The sequence below is a fragment of the Amborella trichopoda genome, chromosome 2 (genome assembly GCF_054954075.1).
Source record: "Amborella trichopoda isolate Santa Cruz 75 chromosome 2, AtrichopodaSantaCruz75HAP2 v2.0, whole genome shotgun sequence".
NCBI lineage: Eukaryota > Viridiplantae > Streptophyta > Magnoliopsida > Amborellales > Amborellaceae > Amborella > Amborella trichopoda.
In genome coordinates this window covers 49,892,784-49,911,059 of record NC_142337.1, presented here as the reverse complement: position 1 = coordinate 49,911,059, position 18,276 = coordinate 49,892,784, and the positions used below count along the sequence as shown (strand labels likewise).

General features: G+C 34.5%; 22 non-coding genes across 22 annotated transcripts; all 22 read left to right on the top strand.

Moving 5' to 3' along the window:
* Positions 1–667: 667 nt before the first annotated feature.
* LOC148783292 (small nucleolar RNA snoR134) lies at positions 668–811 on the top strand. Its single transcript, XR_016050742.1, has one exon. It is a non-coding gene; the product is annotated as a small nucleolar RNA snoR134 (small nucleolar RNA).
* A 1,613-nt stretch (positions 812–2,424) lies between these two features.
* On the top strand, positions 2,425–2,510 carry LOC148783291 (small nucleolar RNA U36a). Its single transcript, XR_016050755.1, has one exon. It is a non-coding gene; the product is annotated as a small nucleolar RNA U36a (small nucleolar RNA).
* A 257-nt stretch (positions 2,511–2,767) lies between these two features.
* On the top strand, positions 2,768–2,856 carry LOC148783290 (small nucleolar RNA Z223). Its single transcript, XR_016050787.1, has one exon. It is a non-coding gene; the product is annotated as a small nucleolar RNA Z223 (small nucleolar RNA).
* Positions 2,857–3,590: 734 nt separating this feature from the next.
* LOC148783289 (small nucleolar RNA snoR134) lies at positions 3,591–3,734 on the top strand. The gene has a single exon (XR_016050743.1). It is a non-coding gene; the product is annotated as a small nucleolar RNA snoR134 (small nucleolar RNA).
* A 629-nt stretch (positions 3,735–4,363) lies between these two features.
* Positions 4,364–4,476, top strand: LOC148783288 (small nucleolar RNA Z278). The gene has a single exon (XR_016050727.1). It is a non-coding gene; the product is annotated as a small nucleolar RNA Z278 (small nucleolar RNA).
* A 62-nt stretch (positions 4,477–4,538) lies between these two features.
* On the top strand, positions 4,539–4,659 carry LOC148783287 (small nucleolar RNA Z278). The gene has a single exon (XR_016050728.1). It is a non-coding gene; the product is annotated as a small nucleolar RNA Z278 (small nucleolar RNA).
* Positions 4,660–5,388: 729 nt separating this feature from the next.
* On the top strand, positions 5,389–5,473 carry LOC148783286 (small nucleolar RNA U36a). Its single transcript, XR_016050757.1, has one exon. It is a non-coding gene; the product is annotated as a small nucleolar RNA U36a (small nucleolar RNA).
* Positions 5,474–5,707: 234 nt separating this feature from the next.
* On the top strand, positions 5,708–5,796 carry LOC148783285 (small nucleolar RNA Z223). The gene has a single exon (XR_016050786.1). It is a non-coding gene; the product is annotated as a small nucleolar RNA Z223 (small nucleolar RNA).
* Positions 5,797–6,542: 746 nt separating this feature from the next.
* LOC148783284 (small nucleolar RNA snoR134) lies at positions 6,543–6,686 on the top strand. Its single transcript, XR_016050741.1, has one exon. It is a non-coding gene; the product is annotated as a small nucleolar RNA snoR134 (small nucleolar RNA).
* A 792-nt stretch (positions 6,687–7,478) lies between these two features.
* LOC148783283 (small nucleolar RNA Z278) lies at positions 7,479–7,587 on the top strand. Its single transcript, XR_016050725.1, has one exon. It is a non-coding gene; the product is annotated as a small nucleolar RNA Z278 (small nucleolar RNA).
* A 738-nt stretch (positions 7,588–8,325) lies between these two features.
* On the top strand, positions 8,326–8,411 carry LOC148783282 (small nucleolar RNA U36a). Its single transcript, XR_016050750.1, has one exon. It is a non-coding gene; the product is annotated as a small nucleolar RNA U36a (small nucleolar RNA).
* Positions 8,412–8,638: 227 nt separating this feature from the next.
* Positions 8,639–8,727, top strand: LOC148783281 (small nucleolar RNA Z223). Its single transcript, XR_016050778.1, has one exon. It is a non-coding gene; the product is annotated as a small nucleolar RNA Z223 (small nucleolar RNA).
* Positions 8,728–10,313: 1,586 nt separating this feature from the next.
* On the top strand, positions 10,314–10,399 carry LOC148783280 (small nucleolar RNA U36a). Its single transcript, XR_016050756.1, has one exon. It is a non-coding gene; the product is annotated as a small nucleolar RNA U36a (small nucleolar RNA).
* Positions 10,400–10,656: 257 nt separating this feature from the next.
* LOC148783279 (small nucleolar RNA Z223) lies at positions 10,657–10,745 on the top strand. Its single transcript, XR_016050777.1, has one exon. It is a non-coding gene; the product is annotated as a small nucleolar RNA Z223 (small nucleolar RNA).
* Positions 10,746–11,493: 748 nt separating this feature from the next.
* On the top strand, positions 11,494–11,637 carry LOC148783278 (small nucleolar RNA snoR134). The gene has a single exon (XR_016050738.1). It is a non-coding gene; the product is annotated as a small nucleolar RNA snoR134 (small nucleolar RNA).
* Positions 11,638–12,419: 782 nt separating this feature from the next.
* On the top strand, positions 12,420–12,540 carry LOC148783277 (small nucleolar RNA Z278). The gene has a single exon (XR_016050729.1). It is a non-coding gene; the product is annotated as a small nucleolar RNA Z278 (small nucleolar RNA).
* A 740-nt stretch (positions 12,541–13,280) lies between these two features.
* Positions 13,281–13,355, top strand: LOC148783276 (small nucleolar RNA U36a). Its single transcript, XR_016050759.1, has one exon. It is a non-coding gene; the product is annotated as a small nucleolar RNA U36a (small nucleolar RNA).
* A 234-nt stretch (positions 13,356–13,589) lies between these two features.
* LOC148783275 (small nucleolar RNA Z223) lies at positions 13,590–13,678 on the top strand. The gene has a single exon (XR_016050776.1). It is a non-coding gene; the product is annotated as a small nucleolar RNA Z223 (small nucleolar RNA).
* A 752-nt stretch (positions 13,679–14,430) lies between these two features.
* LOC148783274 (small nucleolar RNA snoR134) lies at positions 14,431–14,574 on the top strand. Its single transcript, XR_016050746.1, has one exon. It is a non-coding gene; the product is annotated as a small nucleolar RNA snoR134 (small nucleolar RNA).
* Positions 14,575–16,271: 1,697 nt separating this feature from the next.
* LOC148783273 (small nucleolar RNA U36a) lies at positions 16,272–16,357 on the top strand. Its single transcript, XR_016050753.1, has one exon. It is a non-coding gene; the product is annotated as a small nucleolar RNA U36a (small nucleolar RNA).
* Positions 16,358–16,613: 256 nt separating this feature from the next.
* Positions 16,614–16,702, top strand: LOC148783272 (small nucleolar RNA Z223). The gene has a single exon (XR_016050789.1). It is a non-coding gene; the product is annotated as a small nucleolar RNA Z223 (small nucleolar RNA).
* Positions 16,703–17,379: 677 nt separating this feature from the next.
* On the top strand, positions 17,380–17,522 carry LOC148783271 (small nucleolar RNA snoR134). Its single transcript, XR_016050745.1, has one exon. It is a non-coding gene; the product is annotated as a small nucleolar RNA snoR134 (small nucleolar RNA).
* Positions 17,523–18,276: the final 754 nt, after the last annotated feature.

Here is an 18,276-nt window from a genome sequence, read left to right as displayed (position 1 = left end):
TGAACTTAGGCCATTGAGATCATTGGAGGTTGATAAGTATTAGTGTGGTTTTTATTGGTCACATAGGGAAACTTCTTTATAATTAATAACCTGAGGGCTTTTCAAAAAAAATTATGATTTATTCCTGTAATTGCAAGATAAACCTCTTTCTAATTCTAAATGGTTAATTGCAATCTATCTTAAGGTATTTGGTGTGCCATTTGATTCTAGGGACATAATTGAATCTTCCATGTCTGCAGGATAGAATATGAACCAAGCAGGGTTACAGTTTTTCCCATCTATAAAAATGGAAAGGGCCGATGCTTGTGGCTATCGTTTTTTTCTCCTTTTCTGCTAGGGTGTCTCATCTATTGCTACAGTTTCTCTGATTCTATGTTTTTTGTGCTTCCCTTGCAAGGTTTCTCATTTGTCGCTGCAGTTTCTCTTTGTCTTCATACTCAGATTTCAACCATTACCATTTCTCGTACTTTCGATTTTCAAAGATTCTTATGTAAAACGAGCAGGTAAGAAGATTTTTTTTATGCAATATGTTCAGGCTTACCTCTCACAGGGGGCCTCGTTAGTACCAAAAACCTTAAGATTTTACATCCCATGGATGCCAAAGGCCTTAATGTTCCTCAAAATCTAAGGTTTTATAACCTAGAATTTTTCTCTGCTACTTCTGACATCGCACGATGCAAACCCCGGGCTTCTCTTATATGTTTTCATGAAGATGAAAGCCCCAATGGCTGTGCAATATGAATCAGCTGTTGAGTGTTGCAGGTTGGCCGATCTCTCAGTCTATACCTGTGTCAAAGCAACAACAACATCTTTGTTTAGCTATTATAATTTTCAAGCCTTGTCGCCATTGTATTTCGTCACCTCTGTGGGCAGTTAATCATGTAAAATGTAAATAATATTGATGCCTCACCTTATGCTTGTGGAGATTTTTGGTGCCACAAATGCGCAGTCATGGAGGCAGAAACCAACCATGGCGAGTTTAACGTGGGCACATTCCGATTTCTAATGGTTTAGTGCCTAAAAACTTCGCCTCACTGGTTTGGATTTTCTGTCATTTTCATGAATTTTCTGTCATTTTTTGATGTTGTTCTAGATTGTACCATTCTCCTATATTTAGTTTATTTTTTCGAGGTTTGATTTCGATGTTTACTAGATTGCCATTCCAAGATATGATGGTTTTGTGAAAGTTTCTTATATTTGATCTGATCATCTCACTCCTCTGAATATTCATGTAATATGAGTTTTCTCTTATATTCTATTTCTATAGAATTAGGACCACTTGATTTGGTTTTCGATCAATGAATTCGATGTTCTTTGCTTGGTTTCCAATTAATCAATTGGGTATGTTATTTGCTGATGATGATTTTGTCCATGTTGGAGATACTGGGGTTCCAAGTCCTTGTTTTACAAGGAGAACCTACTTGGCGTAGCCCTTGTTTTGTTATGACTTTATTGGAGATTACATGATGGCTTTAATGCTAAATTTATCCTCCATTTTTTTTTTCTTTAAGTTGGATATGCTAAAAGAGGGGATGATGTTTTGATTTTATTCCATCTTGGAGATGCAGGGGTTCCAAGACCTTGTTCACAAGGAGACCTACTTGGAGTTGCCACTGCATTCCTATGACATCAATGGATTTTTTCTGATGCCATGACGCATTTTCATGCTCGATCAATCACCAAGTGTTTGCTGTTTTAATTCTTGTATTATCACATTGCATTTGATGAAGTAAATTCTTTGAAAATGGTGCTTTGATTTTTACAAGATTGCCAAGTTTAATAGCGAATTGTTTGAGGCCAAGTTTAATAGCGAATTGTTTGAACATTGAAGTATGAATGACTTGTGATAATGTCTTTTTTTTTTGGAAAATTCAGTGTTCTATGAACATGGTTTTTTGATTTTTACAAAATTTCCAAGTTTAATTGCATATTGTTTGAAGTATGGATGACTTGTGGTTCTGTCGTATTATTATGAAAAATTTAGTGAGGCTGGTGACGACAATATGCATGTTGGAGGGCAAGGGTTCCAAGTCCTTGAATACAAGGAGAACCTACTTGGAGTTGCTCTTGCATTACTGTGACATTACCGCTGGATAGTTACTGAGGTCTTGATGTCTCATGCCAACATCTGTTTGCTAAATTTTTGTCATATAATTGACATTGGAAACTATATTCCATGTATTGTTTTGCCATACTGACTAGCATTTTGAAATTGTAAAAACATATCATTGCTTATGTCAATTTGTTAGGCGTTTTGTTTGAATTTTTCTTGTGGCCTAGTTATTAAATTGCTTTTTGGGGATTTTTGTGTCCTTTTCTGTTGTGGTTTTAAATTTCCTTATTTTGTTTTTTTTATTTTTATTTTTATTTTTATTTTTATAATTTCTAGTTTTACATTTCCATGTTGATTTTTATGTAAATTGATGGCGATGATTCGAATTTATCCACGCTTCTGAGTTTATGAACCATGATGAAAAAAAGTCAATGGTTGAATATCTTAATATGAGCCACTAATTAAGTTTTCTCTTTTGTTACTTAATTCTTTGGATTCTTATTATCGTTTTGTCAATGGTCTTCAAAGTGTCGTAAAATTGAATAGTTTTTTATGCACTTTTTTAATTTAATGTTTCCTCAGCGTTTTAATTATCCATTTTGTTCCAAAAGATAGTGATTTTATATTTTTCAGTTGTGATCTTAATGTCGTTGATAGCTCCATGTCTGTTATTTCGATTTTCCTTTATATTAGGTTCTTGTACTACTGAGACAGAGTCGACTGTGAGGACCATCATTAACCTCTATGCCAGTTCTTCTTCAGAATATTCTTGATTGATAAGCTGATTAATATCTGAGCCTTTTATTATCTTGTTCTCTATATATGTGCACTGTATGTGTTTCGTTATTCTGTTTTGCTTGTAGCTGTATAGTAGGATGAACTTCTGCCATGGAGATCCTTGGAGGTTGATAAAGATTAGTGAGGTTTTTATTGGTCATGTGGTCAAACTTCTTTATAATTAATAAGATAAGAGCTTTTGCAAAAAAATTGTGATTTATTCTTGTGATTGTAAGATAAACATATTTCCACCTGTAAATGGTAATAGCAATCTATCTTTGGGTATTGGGTGTGCCAGTTGATTCTAGGGACATAACTGAATCTTCCATGTCTGAAGGTTAGAATATGAACCAAGCAGGGTTAGGGTTTTTCCCATCTATAAATGTGGAAACGGGCTGAAGCTTGTCGCTATCTTTTTTCTCTCCTTTTATGCTAGGGTTTCTTATCTATTGCAGTAGTTTCGAGGTTTCTCATATATCGCTGCAGTTTTTATTCGTCTCTGCCTTCATGTTTTCTATCGTTCCTGAAGACCCCAGCCTTCATACTCAGATTTCAGCCATTATGATTTTCGTACTTTCGATTTTCAGAGTTTCCTATGTATAACGAGCAGGTAATAAGATTTTTTTATGCAATATGTTCAGACTTACCTCTCACAGGGGGTCTCGTTAGTACCAAAAATCCTAGGATTTTACATCCCATGGATGCCAAAGGCCTTAATGTTCCTCAAAATCTAAAGGATTTTTCTATGCTACTTCCGTCATCGCACGATGCAAACCCCGGGCTTGTCTTATATGTTTTCATGAAGATGAAAGCCCCAATGCCCGTGCAATATGAATCAGCTGTTGAGTGTTGTAGGTTGGCCAATCTATCGGTCTATACCTGTGTCAAAGCAACAACGACATCTTTGTTTCGCTTTTAAAATTTTGAAGCCTTGTCACCATTGTATTTCGTCACCTCAGTGGGTAGTTAATCATGTGAAATGTAAATAATATTGATGCCTCACCTTAAGCTTGTGGAGATTTTTGGTGCCACAAATGTGCAGTCATGGAGGCAGAAACCAACCATGGCGAGTTTAACGTGGGCACATTCCGATTTCTAATGGTTTAGTGTCTAAAAAACTTCACCACACTTGTTTTGATTTTCTGTCATTTTCTGGAATTTTTTGTCATTTTCTTATGTTCTTCTAGATTATACCATTCTCCAATATTTAGTTGTTTTTTGATTTCGGGGTTTGATTTCGATGTTTACTGGATTTCCTTTCCAAGATATGATGTTTTTGTGAAAGTTCCTTATATTTGATCCGATCATTCATTCCTCTGGATATTCGTGTAATATGAGTTTTCTCTTATACTTCAAGACATCTAGCGTTTCAATTACATGATGTTGATGTTTTCTGTATTATTTTGATGTTGGAAGTCATATTTGTTTGTATGTTTCTTTTTTTTTGGAATTTGGACCACTTGATTTGGTTTTTGATCAGTGAATTGGATGTTCTTCGTTTGGTTTCCAATTAATCAATTGGGTTTGTTATTTGCTGATGATGATTTTGTCCATGTTAGAGATACTGGGGTTCCAAGTCCTTGTTTTACAAGGAGAACCTACTTGGAGTAGCCCTTGTATTGCTATGACCTTATTGGATATTTAGTGATGACTTTAATTCTAAATTTATCCTCCATTTTTTCTTCTAAAAGTTGGATGTGCTAAAAGAGGCGATGATGTTTTGATTTTGTCCCATCTTGGAGATGCAGGGGTTCCATGTCCTTGTTCACAAGGAGAACCTACTTGGAGGTTCCTCTGCATTCCTATGACATCAATGGATTTTATCTGATGCCATAATGCCTTTTCATGCTTATTCAACCACCTTGTGTATGCTGTTTGTATTATCACATTGCATTACATGAATTAATTTCTTTAAACATGGTGCTTTGATTTTTACAAGATTGCCAAGTTTAATAGCGAATAATTTGAACTTTGAAGTATGAATGACTTGTGATTCAGTTTTTTTTTTTTTTTTTTAAATTCCATGTTCTACGAACATGGTGCTTTGATTTTTAAAAGATTTCCAAGTTTATTGGAAATTTTTGAAGTTTGAAGTATGAGTGACTTGTGGTTCTGTCGTATTATTATGCAAAATTCAGCGAGGCCGGTGACGACAATATGCGTGTTGGAGGGCAAGGGTTCCAAGTCCTTGAATACAAGGAGAACCTACTTGGAGTTGCTCTTGCCTTACTGTGACATTACTGCTAGATAGTAACTGAGGCCTTGATGTCTCATGCCAACATCTGTTTGCTAAATTTTTGTCATATAATTGACATTGGAAACTGTATTCCTTGTATTGTTTTGCCCTACTGACTCGCATTTTGAAATTGTAAAAACAAGCCATTGCTGATTTCAATTTGTGAGGTGTTTTGCTTGGATTTTGTTGTGGCCTAGTTATTAAATTGATTTTTTGGGATTTTTGTGTTCTGGTTTTCTTTTGTGGTTTTAAACTTCCGTATTTATTTGTTTATTTTTAATTTATAGTGTTAGAATTCCGTGTTGATTTTTTTGTAAATTGATGGCGATGATTTGAATTTATCCGTGCTTCTATGATTATGAACCATGAAGCAAAAAGTCAATGGTTGAATTGCTTAATATAAGCCACTAATTAAGTTTTCTCTTTTGTTACTTAATTCTTTGGATTCTTATTATCATTTTTTCAATGGTCTTCAAAGTGTCATAAAATTGAATTGGTTTTCATGCACATTTTTTAATTGTCTTTTATGTTCCACAAGATGATGATTTTATATTTTTCAGTTATGTTCTTAATGTGGTTGAAAACAGCATGTTTGTTGTTTCGTTTTTCCTTTACATTAGTTTCATGGACTACTGAGACAGAGTCGGCTTTGAGGACCATCATTAAGCTCAATGCCAGTTCTGCTTCAGAATATTCTTCATTGATAAGATGATTAATTTCTGAGCCTTTTATTCTCTTGTCCTCTATATATGTGCGCTGCATGTGTTTCGTTATTTTGTTTTGCTTGTAGCTATATAGTAGGATGAACTTATGCCTTGGAGATTCTTGGAGGTTGATAAATATTAGTGTGGTTTTTGTTGGTCATGTGGGGAAACTTCTTTATAATTAATAAGATGAGGGCTTTTGCAAAAAAATTATGATTTATTCTTGTGATTGTAAGATAAATATCTTTCCATCTGTAAATGGTTAATAGCAATCTATCTTTGGGTATTGGGTGTGCCATTTTATTCTAGGGACATAACTAAATCTTCCATGTCTGCAGCTTAGAATTTGAACCAAGCAGGGTTAGGGTTTTTCCCATCTATAAAGTGGAAACGGGCCGAAGCTTGTCGCTATCTTTTTTCGCTCCTTTTATGCTAAGGTTTCTCATCTGTTGTTGTAGTTTCTCGATTTCTCTTATGTCGCTGCAGATTTTGTTCGTCTTTGCCTTCATGTTTTCTATCGTTCCTGAAAACCCTTGCTTTCATACTTAGATTTCAGCCATTATCATTTCTCGTACTTTCGATTTTCAGAGTCCTATGTAAAACTAGCAGGTAATAAGATTTTTTAATGCAATATGTTCAATCTTACCTCTCACAGGGGGCCTCGTTATTACCAAAAACCCTAGGATTTTACATCCCATGGATTTCAAAGGCCTTAATGTTCCTCAGAATCTAAGGTTTTATAACCCTAGATTTTTCTCTGCTACTTCTGTCATCGCACGATGCAAACCCCGGGCTTCTCTTATATGTTTTCATGAAGATGAAAGCCCCAATGCCTGTGTAATATGAATCAGTTGTTAAGTGTTGCAGGTTGGCCGATCTCTCGGTCTATACCTGTGTCAAAGCAACAACGACATCTTTGTTTCGCTTTTAAACTTTTGAAGCCTTGTCACCATTGTATTTCGTCACCTCAGTGGGTAGTTAATCATGTAAAATGTAAATAATATTGCTGCCTCACCTTAAGCTTGTGGAGATTGTTGGTGCCACAAATGCGTAGTCATGGAGGCAGAAACCAACCATGGCGAGTTTAACGTGGGCACATTCCAATTTCTAATGGTTTAGTACCTAAATTCTTCGCCACACTAGTTTGGATTTTCTGTCATTTTCTTATGTTGTTCGTGATTATACAATTCTCCAATATTTAGTTTATTTTTTTTCGGGGATTGATTTCGATGTTTACTGAATTTCCATTCGAAGATATGATGTTTTTGTGAAAGTTCCTTATATTTGATCCGCTCATTCTTTCCTCTGGATATTCATGTAATATGAGTTTTCTCTTATACTTCAAGACATCTAGCATTTCAATTACATGATGATGATGTTTTCTGTATTATTTTGATGTTGGTTGTCATATTTGTTTGTATGTTTCTATTTATATGGAATTAGGACCGCTTGATTTGGTTTTCGATCAATGAATTGGATGTTCTTCGTTTGGTTTCCAATTAATCAATTGGGTATGTTATTTGCTGATGATGATTTTGTCCATGTTGGAGATACTGGGGTTGCAAGTTCTTGTTTTACCTGGAGAACCTATTTGGAGTAGCCCTTGTATTGCTATGACTTTATTGGGTATTAATTGATGACTTTAATGCTAAATTTTTCTTCCATTTTTTTTTTTAGAAGTTGGATGTGCTAATAGAGGCGATGATGTGTTTATTTTGTTCCATCTTGGAGATGTCGGGGTTCCATGTCCTTGTTTACAAGGAGAACCTACTTGGAGTTGCCCTGCATTCCTATGACATCAATGTATTTTATCTGATGCCATAACACATTTTCATGCTCAATTAACCACCAAATGTATGCTGTTTTAATTCATGTATTATCACATTGCATTAGATGAAGTATATTCTTTGAATGTGGTGCTTTGATTTTTAAACGATTGCCAAGTTTAAAAGCGAATCTTTTGAACTTTGAAGTATGAATGACTTGTGATTCAGTCATTTTTTTTTGGAAATTCCATGTTCTACGAACATGGTGCTTTGATTTTTTCAAGATTTCCAAGTTTACTTGCAAATTGTTTGAAGTTTGAAATATGAGTAACTTGTGATTCTGTTGTATTATTATGAAAAATTCAACGAGGCCGGTGATGACAATATGCGTGTTGGAGGGCAAGGGTTGCAAGTCCTTGAATACAAGGAGAACCTACTTGGAGTTTCTCTTGCATTACTGTGACATTACCGCTGGATAGTAACTGAGGCCTTGATGTCTCATGCCAACATCTCTTTGCTAAATTTTTGTCATATAATTGACATTTTAAAGTGTATTCCTTGTATTGTTTTGCCCTACTGGCTAGCATTTTGAAATTGTAAAAACATGTCGATGCTTATGTCAATTTGTGAAGTGTTTTTTTTGGATTTTTCTTGTGGCCTAGTTATTAAATTTTTTTTGGGGGATTTTTCTGTTCTGGTTTTCTTTTTTTGTTTTAGACTTCCTTATTTATTTTTGTTTTTTTTAATTTATGGTTTTTCCTTTTCATGTTGATTTTTTTTTAAAATTGATGGCAATGATTTGAATTTATCCGCGCTTCTGAGTTTATGAACCATGAAGCAAAAAAGTCATTGGTTGAATTTCTTAATATGAGCCACTAATTAAGTTTTCTCTTTTGTTACGTAATTCTTTGGATTCTTCTTATCATTTTTTCATTGGTCTTTAAAGTGTCATAAAATTGAATAGTTTTTTATGCGCATTTCTTAATTATCTTTCATGTTTTGATGATTTTATATTTTCCAGTTATTTTCTTAATGTGGTTGAAAACACTATCTATGTTGTTTGGTTTTTCCTTTATATTAGTTTCTTGGACTACTGAGACAGAGTCGGCTGTGAGGACCATCATTCAGCATAATGCCAGTTCTGCTCCAGAAAATTCTTGATTGATAAGCTGATTAATACCTGAGCCTTTTATTCTCTCGTCCTGTATGTATGTGCACTGTTTGTGTTTCGTTATTCTGTTTTGCTTGTAGTTGTATAGTAGGATGAACTTATGCCATGGAGATCCTTGGAGGTTGATAAATCTTAGTGTGGTTTTTATCGGTCATGTTGGGAAACTTCTTTATAATTAATAACATGTGGGATTTTTCAAAAAAATTATGATTTATTCTTGTGATTGTAAGATAAACATCTTTCCTCCTGTAAATGGTTAATAGCAATCTATCTTTAGGTATTGGGTGTGCCATTCGATTCTAGGGACATCACTTAATCTTCGTTGTTTGCAGATTAGAATATAAACCAAGCAGGCATAGGGTTTTCCCATCTATAAAAGTGGAAACGGGCCGAAGCTTGTCGCTATCTTTTTTCTCTCATTTTGTTATTTGATGTCATATTTATTTGTATTTTCTATTTCTATAGAATTAGGACCACTTGATTTGGTTTGCGATCACTTTATTCGACGTTCTTTGTTTGGTTTTCAATTAATCAATTGGGTATGTTATTTGTTGATGATGATTTTTTCCATGTTTGAGATATTGGGTTTCCAAGTCCTAATTTTTCAAGGGGAGCCTACTTGGCGAAGCCCTTGTATTGCTATGGCTTTATTGGATGTTAAATGATGGCTTTAATGCTAAATTTATCGTCCATTTTTTTTTTCTTAAAGTTGGATGTGCTAAAAGAGGCGATGATGTTTTGATTTTGTTCCATCTTGGAGATGCAGGGGTTCCAAGACCTTGTTCACAAGGAGACCTACTTCGAGTTGCCCCTGCATTCCTATTACATCAATGGATTTTATCTGATGCCATGGCGCATTTTCAAGCTCGATCAATCCCCAAGTGTTTGCTGTTTTAATTCTTGCATTATCACATTGCATTCGGTGAAGTAAATTCTTTGAAAATGGTGCTTTGATTTTTAAAAAATTTCCAAGTTTATTAGCGAATTATTTGGACTTTGAGGTATGAATGACTTGTGATTCAGTCTTTTTTTTTTGGAAAATTCAGTGTTCTATGAACATGGTGCATTGATTTTTACGAGATTTCCAAGTTTAATAGCAAATTTTTTGAAGTTTGAAGTATGAGTGACTTGTGGTTGTTTCGTATTATTATGAAAAATTCAGTGAGGCCGGTGACGACAATATGCGTGTTGGAGGGCAAGGGTTTCAAGTCCTTGAATACAAGGAGAACCTAGTCGGAGTTGCCTTTGCATTACTGTGACATTACCGCTGGATCGTAACTGAGGTCTTGATGTCTCTTGCCAACATCTGTTTGCTAAATTTGTCATATAATTGACATTGGAAACTATATTCCATATATTGTTTTGCCATACTGACTAGCATTTTGAAATTGTAAAAACATATCATTGCTTATGTCAATTTGTTAGGCGTTTTGTTTGAATTTTTCTTGTGGCCTTGTTATTAAATTGCTTTATGCGGATTTTTGTTTCTTCCTTTTCTTTTGTGGTTTTAAATTTCCTTATTTTTGTTTTTTTTATTTTTTATTTATTTATTTTTTATTTTTAATTTCTTGTTTTACATTTCCATGTTGATTTTTATGTAAATTGATGGCGATGAGTTGAATTTATCCGCGCTTCTGAGTTTATGAACCATGAAGAACACAAGTCAATGGTTGAATATGTTACTATGAGCCACTAATTAGGTTTTCTCTTTTGTTACTTAATTCTTTGGATTCTTATTATCGTTTTGTCAATGGTCTTCCAAGTGTCATAAAATTGAATAGTTTTTTATGCACTTTTTTAATTTAATGTTTCCTCAGCATTTTAATTATCTTTCATGTTCCAAAAGTTGATATTTTTATATTTTCCAGTTATGTTCTTAATGGGGTTGAAAGCACCATGTTTGTTGTTTGGTTTTTCCTTTATATTAGTTTCTTGGACTACTGAGACAGAGTCGGCTGTGAGGACCATCATTCAGCTTAATGCCAGTTCTGCTTCAGAAAATTCTTGATTGATAAGCTGATTAATACCTGAGCCTTTTATTCTCTTGTCCTCTATATATGTGCACTGTTTGTGTTTCGTTATTCTCTTTTGCTTGTAGCTGTATCGTAGGATGAACTTATGCCATGGAGATCCTTAAGAGGTTGATAAAGATTAGTGTGGTTTTTATTGGTCATGTGGGGAAACTTCTTTATAATTAATAACATGAGGGCTTTTGCAAAAAAATTATGATTTATTCTTGTGATTGTAAGATAAACATCTTTCCACCTGTAAATGGTTAATAGCAATCTATCTTTGGGTATTGGGTGTGCCATTTGATTCTAGGGACATAACTGAATCTTCCATGTCTGCAGTTTAAATATGAACCGAGCAGGGTTGGGGTTTTTCCCATCTATAAAAGTGGAAACAGGCTGAAGCTTGTCGCTGTCTTTTTTCTCTCCTTTTATGCTAGGTTTTCTCTTCTATTGCTGCAGTTTCTAGGTTTTTCATATGTTGCTGCAGGTTTTGTTCATCTCTGCCTTCATGTTTCTATCATTCTTGCAAACCCTAGCCTTCATAGTCAGATTTCAGCCATTATGATTTTTCGTACTTTCGATTTTCAGAGTTTCCTATGTATAACGAGCAGGTAATAAGATTTTTTTATGCAATATGTTGAGACTTACCTCTCACAGGGAGTCTCGTTAGTACCAAAAACCCTAGGATTTTACATCCCATGGAAACCAAAGGCTTTAATGTTCCTCAAAATCTAAGGTTTTACAAACTAGGATTTTTCTATGCTACTTCCGTCATCGCACGATGCAAACCCCGGGCTTCTCTTATATGTTTTCATGAAGATGAAAGCCCCAATGCCCGTGCAATATGAATCAGCTGTTGAGTGTTGCAGGTTGGCCGATCTATCGGTCTATACCTGTGTCAAAGCAACAACGACATCTTTGTTTCGCTTTTAAAATTTTGAAGCCTTGTCACCATTGTATTTCGTCACCTCAGTGGGTAGTTAATCGTGTAAAATGTAAATAATATTGATGCCTCACCTTAAGCGCTTTGAGATTATTGGTGCCACGAATGCGTTGTCATGGAGGCCGAAACCAACCATGGCGAGTTTAACGTGGGCACGTTCCGATTTCTAATGGTTTAGTACCTAAAAAGAAAGCCACATTAGTTTGGATTTTCTGTCATTTTCTTATGTTGTTCTAGATTATACAATTCTCCGATACTTAGTTTTTTTTTTTTCGGGGTTTGATTTCGATGTTAACTGAATTTCCATTCCAAGATATGATGTTTTTGTGAAAGTTCCTTATATTTGATCCGATCATTCTTTCCTCTGGATATTCATGTAATATGAGTTTTCTCTTATATTTCAAGACATCTAGCATTTCAATTACATGATGATGATGTTTTCTGTATTATTTTGATGTTGGTTGTCATATTTGTTTTGTATGTTTCTATTTCTATAGATTTAGGACCACTTGATTTGGTTTTCGATCAACGAATTGGATGTTCTGCGTTTGGTTTCCAATTAATCAATTGGGTATGTTATTTGCTGATGATAATTTTGTTCATGTTGGAGATACTGGGGTTCCAAGTCCTTGTTTTACAAGGAGAACCTGCTTGGAGTAGCCCTTGTATTGCTATTACTTTATTGGATATTAATTGAAGACTTTAATGCTAAATTTATCTTCCATTTTTTTTGCTAGAAGTTGGATGTGCTAATAGAGGCGATGATGTTTTGATTTTGTTCCATCTTGGAGATGTCGGGGTTCCATGTCCTTGTTCACAAGGAGAACCTACTTGGAGTTGCCCCTGCATTCCTATCACATCAATGGATTTTATTTGATACCATAACGCATTTTCATGCTCAATCAACCACCTAGTTTATGCTGTTTTAATTCATGTTATTTCACATTGCATTAGATTAAGTAAATTCTTTGAATGTGGTGCTTTGATTATTAAAAGATTGCCAAGTTTAATAACGAATTGTTTGAACTTTGAAGTATGAATGACTTGTGATTCTGTTATTTTTTTTTGGAAAATTCCATGTTCTACGAACATGGTGCTTTGATTTTTACAAGATTTCCAAGTTTAATAGTTAATTTGTTTGAAGTTTGAAATATGAGTGACATGTGATTCTGTCGTATTATTATGAAAAATTCAGCAAGGCCGGTGACGACAATATGCGTGTCGGAGGGCAAGGGTTCCAAGTCCTTGAATACAAGGAGAACCTACTTGGAGTTGCTCTTGCATTACTGTGACATTACCGCCGGATAGTAACTGAGGCCTTGATGTCTCATGCCAACTTCTGTTTGCTAAACTTTTGTCATAGAATTAACATTGGAAACTGTATTCCTTGTATTGTTTTGCCATACTGACTAGCATTTTGAAATTGTAAAAACATGTCAATGCTTATGTCAATTTGTGAGGTGTTTTGTTTGGATTTTTCTTGTGGCCTAGTTATTAAATTGCTTTTTGGGGATTTTTGTGTCTTGGCTTTCTTTTGTGGTTTTAAAGTTCCTTATTTTTTTTTGTTTTTTTTAATTTATGGTTTTATAGTTCCATGTTGATTTTTTTAAAAAATTGATGGCAATGATTTGAATTTATCCGCGCTTCTGAGTTTATGAACCATGAAGCAAGAAAGTCAATGTAATATGAGCTACTAATTAAGGATTCTCTTTTGTTACGTAATTCTTTGGATTCTTATTATCATTTTTTCAATGGTCTTCAAAGTGTCATAAAATTGAATAGTTTTTTATGCACATTTTTTAATTATCTTTCATGTTCCAAAAGTTGATATTTTTATATTTTCCAGTTATGTTCTTAATGGGGTTGAAAGCACCATGTTTGTTGTTTGGTTTTTCCTTTATATTAGTTTCTTGGACTACTGAGACAGAGTCGGCTGTGAGGACCATCATTCAGCTTAATGCCAGTTCTGCTTCAGAAAATTCTTGATTGATAAGCTGATTAATATTTGAGCCTTTTATTCTCTTGTCCTCTATATATGTGCACTGTTTGTGTTTCGTTATTCTCTTTTGCTTGTAGCTGTATCGTAGGATGAACTTATGCCATGGAGATCCTTAAGAGGTTGATAAATATTAGTGTAGTTTTTATTGGTCATGTGGGGAAACTTCTTTATAATTAATAACATGAGGGCTTTTGCAAAAAAATTATGATTTATTCTTGTGATTGTAAGATAAATATCTTTCCCCCTGTAAATGGTTAATAGCAATCTATCTTTGGGTATTGGGTGTGTCATTTCATTCTAGGGACATAACTGAATCTTCCATGTTTGCAGGTTAGAATATAAACCAAGCAGGGCTAGGGTTTTTCCCATCTATAAAAGTGGAAACGGGCTGAAGCTTGTCGCTATCCTTTTTTCTCTCATTTTATTCTTGGGTTTCTTATCTATGGCTGCAGTTTCTAAGTTTCTCATATGTCGCTGCAGTTTTTGTTCGTCTCTGCCTTCATGTTTTCTATCGTTTCTGAAAGCCCTGGCCTTCATACACGGATTTCGGCCATTACGATTTCTCGTACTTCCGATTTTCAGCGTTTTCTATGTAAAATGAGTAGGTAATAAGATTTTTTAATGCAATGTGTTCAGGCTTACCTCTCACAGGGGGCCTGGTTAGCACCAAAAACCCCTCGGATTTTACATCCCATGGATTTCAAAGGCCTTAATGTTCCTCAAAATCTAAGGTTTTGTAACCCAAGATTTTTCTCTGCTACTTCTGTCATCGCACGATGCAAACCCCGGGCTTCTCTTGTATGTTTTCATGAAGATGAAAGGCCCAATGCCCTTGCAATATGAATCAGCTGTTGAGTGTTGCAGATTGGCCGATCTCTCGGTCTATAGCTGTGTCAAAGCAACAACAACATCTTTGTTTAGCTATTAAAATTTTGAAGCCTTGTGACCGTTGTATTTCGTCACCTCAGTGGGCAGTTAATCATGTAAAATGTAAATAATATTGATGCCTCACCTTAAGCTTGTGGAGATTTTTGGTGCCACAAATGCGCAGTCATGGAGGCAGAAACCAACCATGGTGAGTTTAACGTGGGCACATTCTGATTTCTAATGGTTTAGTGTCTAAAATACTTCTCCATATTGGTTTGGATTTTCTTTCATTTTCTTTAATTCTCTGTCATTTTCTTATGTTGTTCTAGATTGTAGTATTTTCCTATTTTTAGTTTATTTTTTCGGGGTTCTATTTCGATGTTTATTGGATTGCCATTCCAAGATATGATGTTTTTGTGAATGTTCCTTATATTTGTTTCGATCATCTCACTCCTCCGGATATTCATGTAGTATGAGTTTTCTCTTATATTTCAAGACTTATAGTGTTTCAATTGCATGATGATGATGTTTTATGTATTATTTTGATATTTGATGTCGTATTTATTTGTATCTATTTCTATTGAATTAGGACCACTTGATTGGGTTTGCGATTATTGAATTCGATGTACTTTGTTTGGTTTGCAATTAATCAATTGGGTATGTTATTTGCTGATGATGATTTTGTCCATGTTGGAGATACTGGGGTTCTAAGTCCTTGTTTTACAATGAGAACCTACTTGGCGTAGCCCTTGTATTGCTATGACTTTATTGGATATTAAATGATGGCTTTAATACTAAATTTTTGTTTTTTTTGTTTTTTTTCTTAAAGTTGGATGTGCTAAAAAGGCGAAGATGTTTTGATTTTGTTCCATCTTGGAGATGCAGGGGTTTCAAGGCCTTGTTCACAAGGAGACCTACTTGGAGTTGCCCCTGCCATCCTATGACATCTGTGGATTTTATCTGATGCCATGGTGCATTTTCATACTCGATCAGTCACCAAGTGTTTGCTGTATTAATTCTTGCATTATGCTGTATTAATTCTTGCATTATCACATTGTATTAGGTGCAGTAAATTCTTTGAAAATGGTGCTTTGAATTTTACAAGATTGGCAAGTTTAATAGCGAATTGTTTGAACTTTGAAGTATGATTGACTTGTGATTCAGTCATTTTTGTTTGGAAAATTCCGTGTTCTACGAAAATGATGCTTTGATTTTTACATGATTTCCAAGTTTAATAGCAAATTGTTTGAAGTTTGAAGTATGAGTGACTTGTGGTTGTTTCGTATTATTATGAATAATTCAGTGAGGCTGGTGACGATAATATGCGTGTTGGAGGGCAAGGGTTCCAATTCCTTGAATGCAAGGAGAACCTACTTGGAGTTGCTCTTATACTGTGACATTACCGCTGGATCGTAACTGAGGTCTTGATGTCTCTTGCCAACATCTGTTTGCTAAATTTGTCATATAATTGACATTGGAAACTATATTCCATGTATTGTTTTTCCATACTGACTAGCATTTTGAAATTGTAAAAACATGTCATTGTTTATGTCATTTTCTTAGGCGTTTTGTTTGAAATTTTCCATTGGCCTAGTTATTAAATTGCTTTTTGCGGATTTTTGGTTTCGTCTTTTTTTTTGTGGTTTTAATTTTCCTTATTTTGATTTTTTTATTCTTTTATTTTATATTTTATATTTTTAATTTCTTGTTTTACATTTCCATGTTGATTTTTATGTAAATTGATGGCGATGATTTGAATTTATCTGCGCTTCTGAGTTTATGAACCTTGAAGAAAAAAAGTCAATGGTTGAATATCTTACTATGAGCCACTAATTAAGTTTCTCTTTCGTTACTTAATTCTTTGGATTCTTATTATCGTTTTGTCAATGGTCTTCAAAGTGTCATAAAATTGAATAGTTTTTTATGCACTTTTTTAATTTAATGTTTCCTCAGCATTTTAATTATCTTTTTTGTACCAAAAGATGGTGATTTTATATTTTTCAGTTATGAGCTTAATGTCGTTGAATGCTCCACGTCTGTTGTTTCGTTTTTCCTTTATATTAGTTTCTTGTACTACTGAGACAGGGTCGGTTGTGAGGACCATCATTAACCTCAATGCTAGTTCTTCTTCAGAATATTCTTGATTGATAAGCTGATTAATAGCTGAGCCTTTTATTCTCTTGTCCTCTATATATGTGCACTGTTAGTGTTTCGTTATTCTGTTTTGCTTGTAGCTGTATAGTAGGATGAAGTAGTGCCATGGAGATCCTTGGAGGTTGATAAATATTAGTTTGGTTTTTATTTGGTCATGTGGGGAAACTTCTTTATAATTAATAAGATGAGGGCTTTTGCAAAAGAAATATGATTTATTCTTGTGATTGTAAGATAAACATCTTTCCACCTGTAAATGGTTAATAGCAATCTATCTTTGGGTATTGGGTGTGCCATGTGATTCTAGGGACATAACTGAATCTTTCATGTCTGCAGGTTAGAATATGAACCAAGCAAGGGTAGGGTTTTTCCCATCTATAAAAGTGGAAACGGGCTGAAGCTTGTCGCTATCTTTTTTCTTTCCTTCTATTGCTGCAGTTTTTAAGTTTCTCATATGTCGCTGCAGGTTTTGTTCTTCTCTGCCTTCATGTTTTCTCGTAGTTTCAATTTTCAGAGTTTCCTATGTAAAACGAGCAGGTAATAAGATTTTTGTATGCTACATGTTCTGGCTTACCTCTCACAGGGGGTCTCGTTAGTACCCAAAACCCTAGGATTTTACGTCTCATGGATGTCAAAGGCCTTAATGTTCCCCAAATTCTAAGGTTTTATAACCTTGGATTTTTCTCTGCTACTTCAATTATCGCACGATGCAAACCCGGGCTTCTCTTATATGTTTTCATGAAGATGAAAGCCACATTGCCCGTGCAATATTAATCCACTGTTGAGTGTTGCAGGTTGGCCGATCTCTCGGTCTATACTTGTGTCAAAGCTACAACAACATCTTTGTTTAGCTATTAAAATTTTGAAGCCTTGATGCCATTGTATGTCGTCACCTCAGTGGGCAGTTAATCATGTAAAATGTTAATAATATTGATGCCTCACCTTAAGCTTGTGGAGATTTTTGGTGCCACAAATGCGCAGTCATGGAGGCAGAAACCACCCATGGCGAGTTTAACGTGGGCGCATTCCGATTTCTATTGGTTTAGTGTCTTTTATACTTTGTCACACTGGTTGGGATTTTCTATCATTTTCTTTAATTTTCTGTTATTTCTTATTGTTTTCTAGATTATACCATTCTCCAATAATTAGTTTTTTTTTTTCGGGGTTTGATTTCGCTATTTACTGGATTTCCTTTCCAAGATATGATATTTTTGTGAAAGTTCCTTATATTTGATCCAATCATTCATTCCCTTGGATATTCATGTAATATGAGTTTTCTCTTTTTCTTCAAGACATCTAGCGTTTCAATTACATGATGATGATGTTTTCTATATTATTTTGATGTTGGATGTCATATTTGTTTGTATGTTCCGATTGCTATAGAATTAGGACTACTTGATTTGGTTTTCGATCAATGAATTGGATGTTCTTCGTTTGGTTTCCAATTAATCAATTGGATATATTATTTGCTGATGATGATTTTGTCCATGTTAGAGACACCGGGTTCCAAGTCCTTGTTTTTCGAGAACCTACTTGGAGTAGCCCTTGTATTGCTATGACTTTATTTGATATTAACTGATGACTTTAATGGCTAATT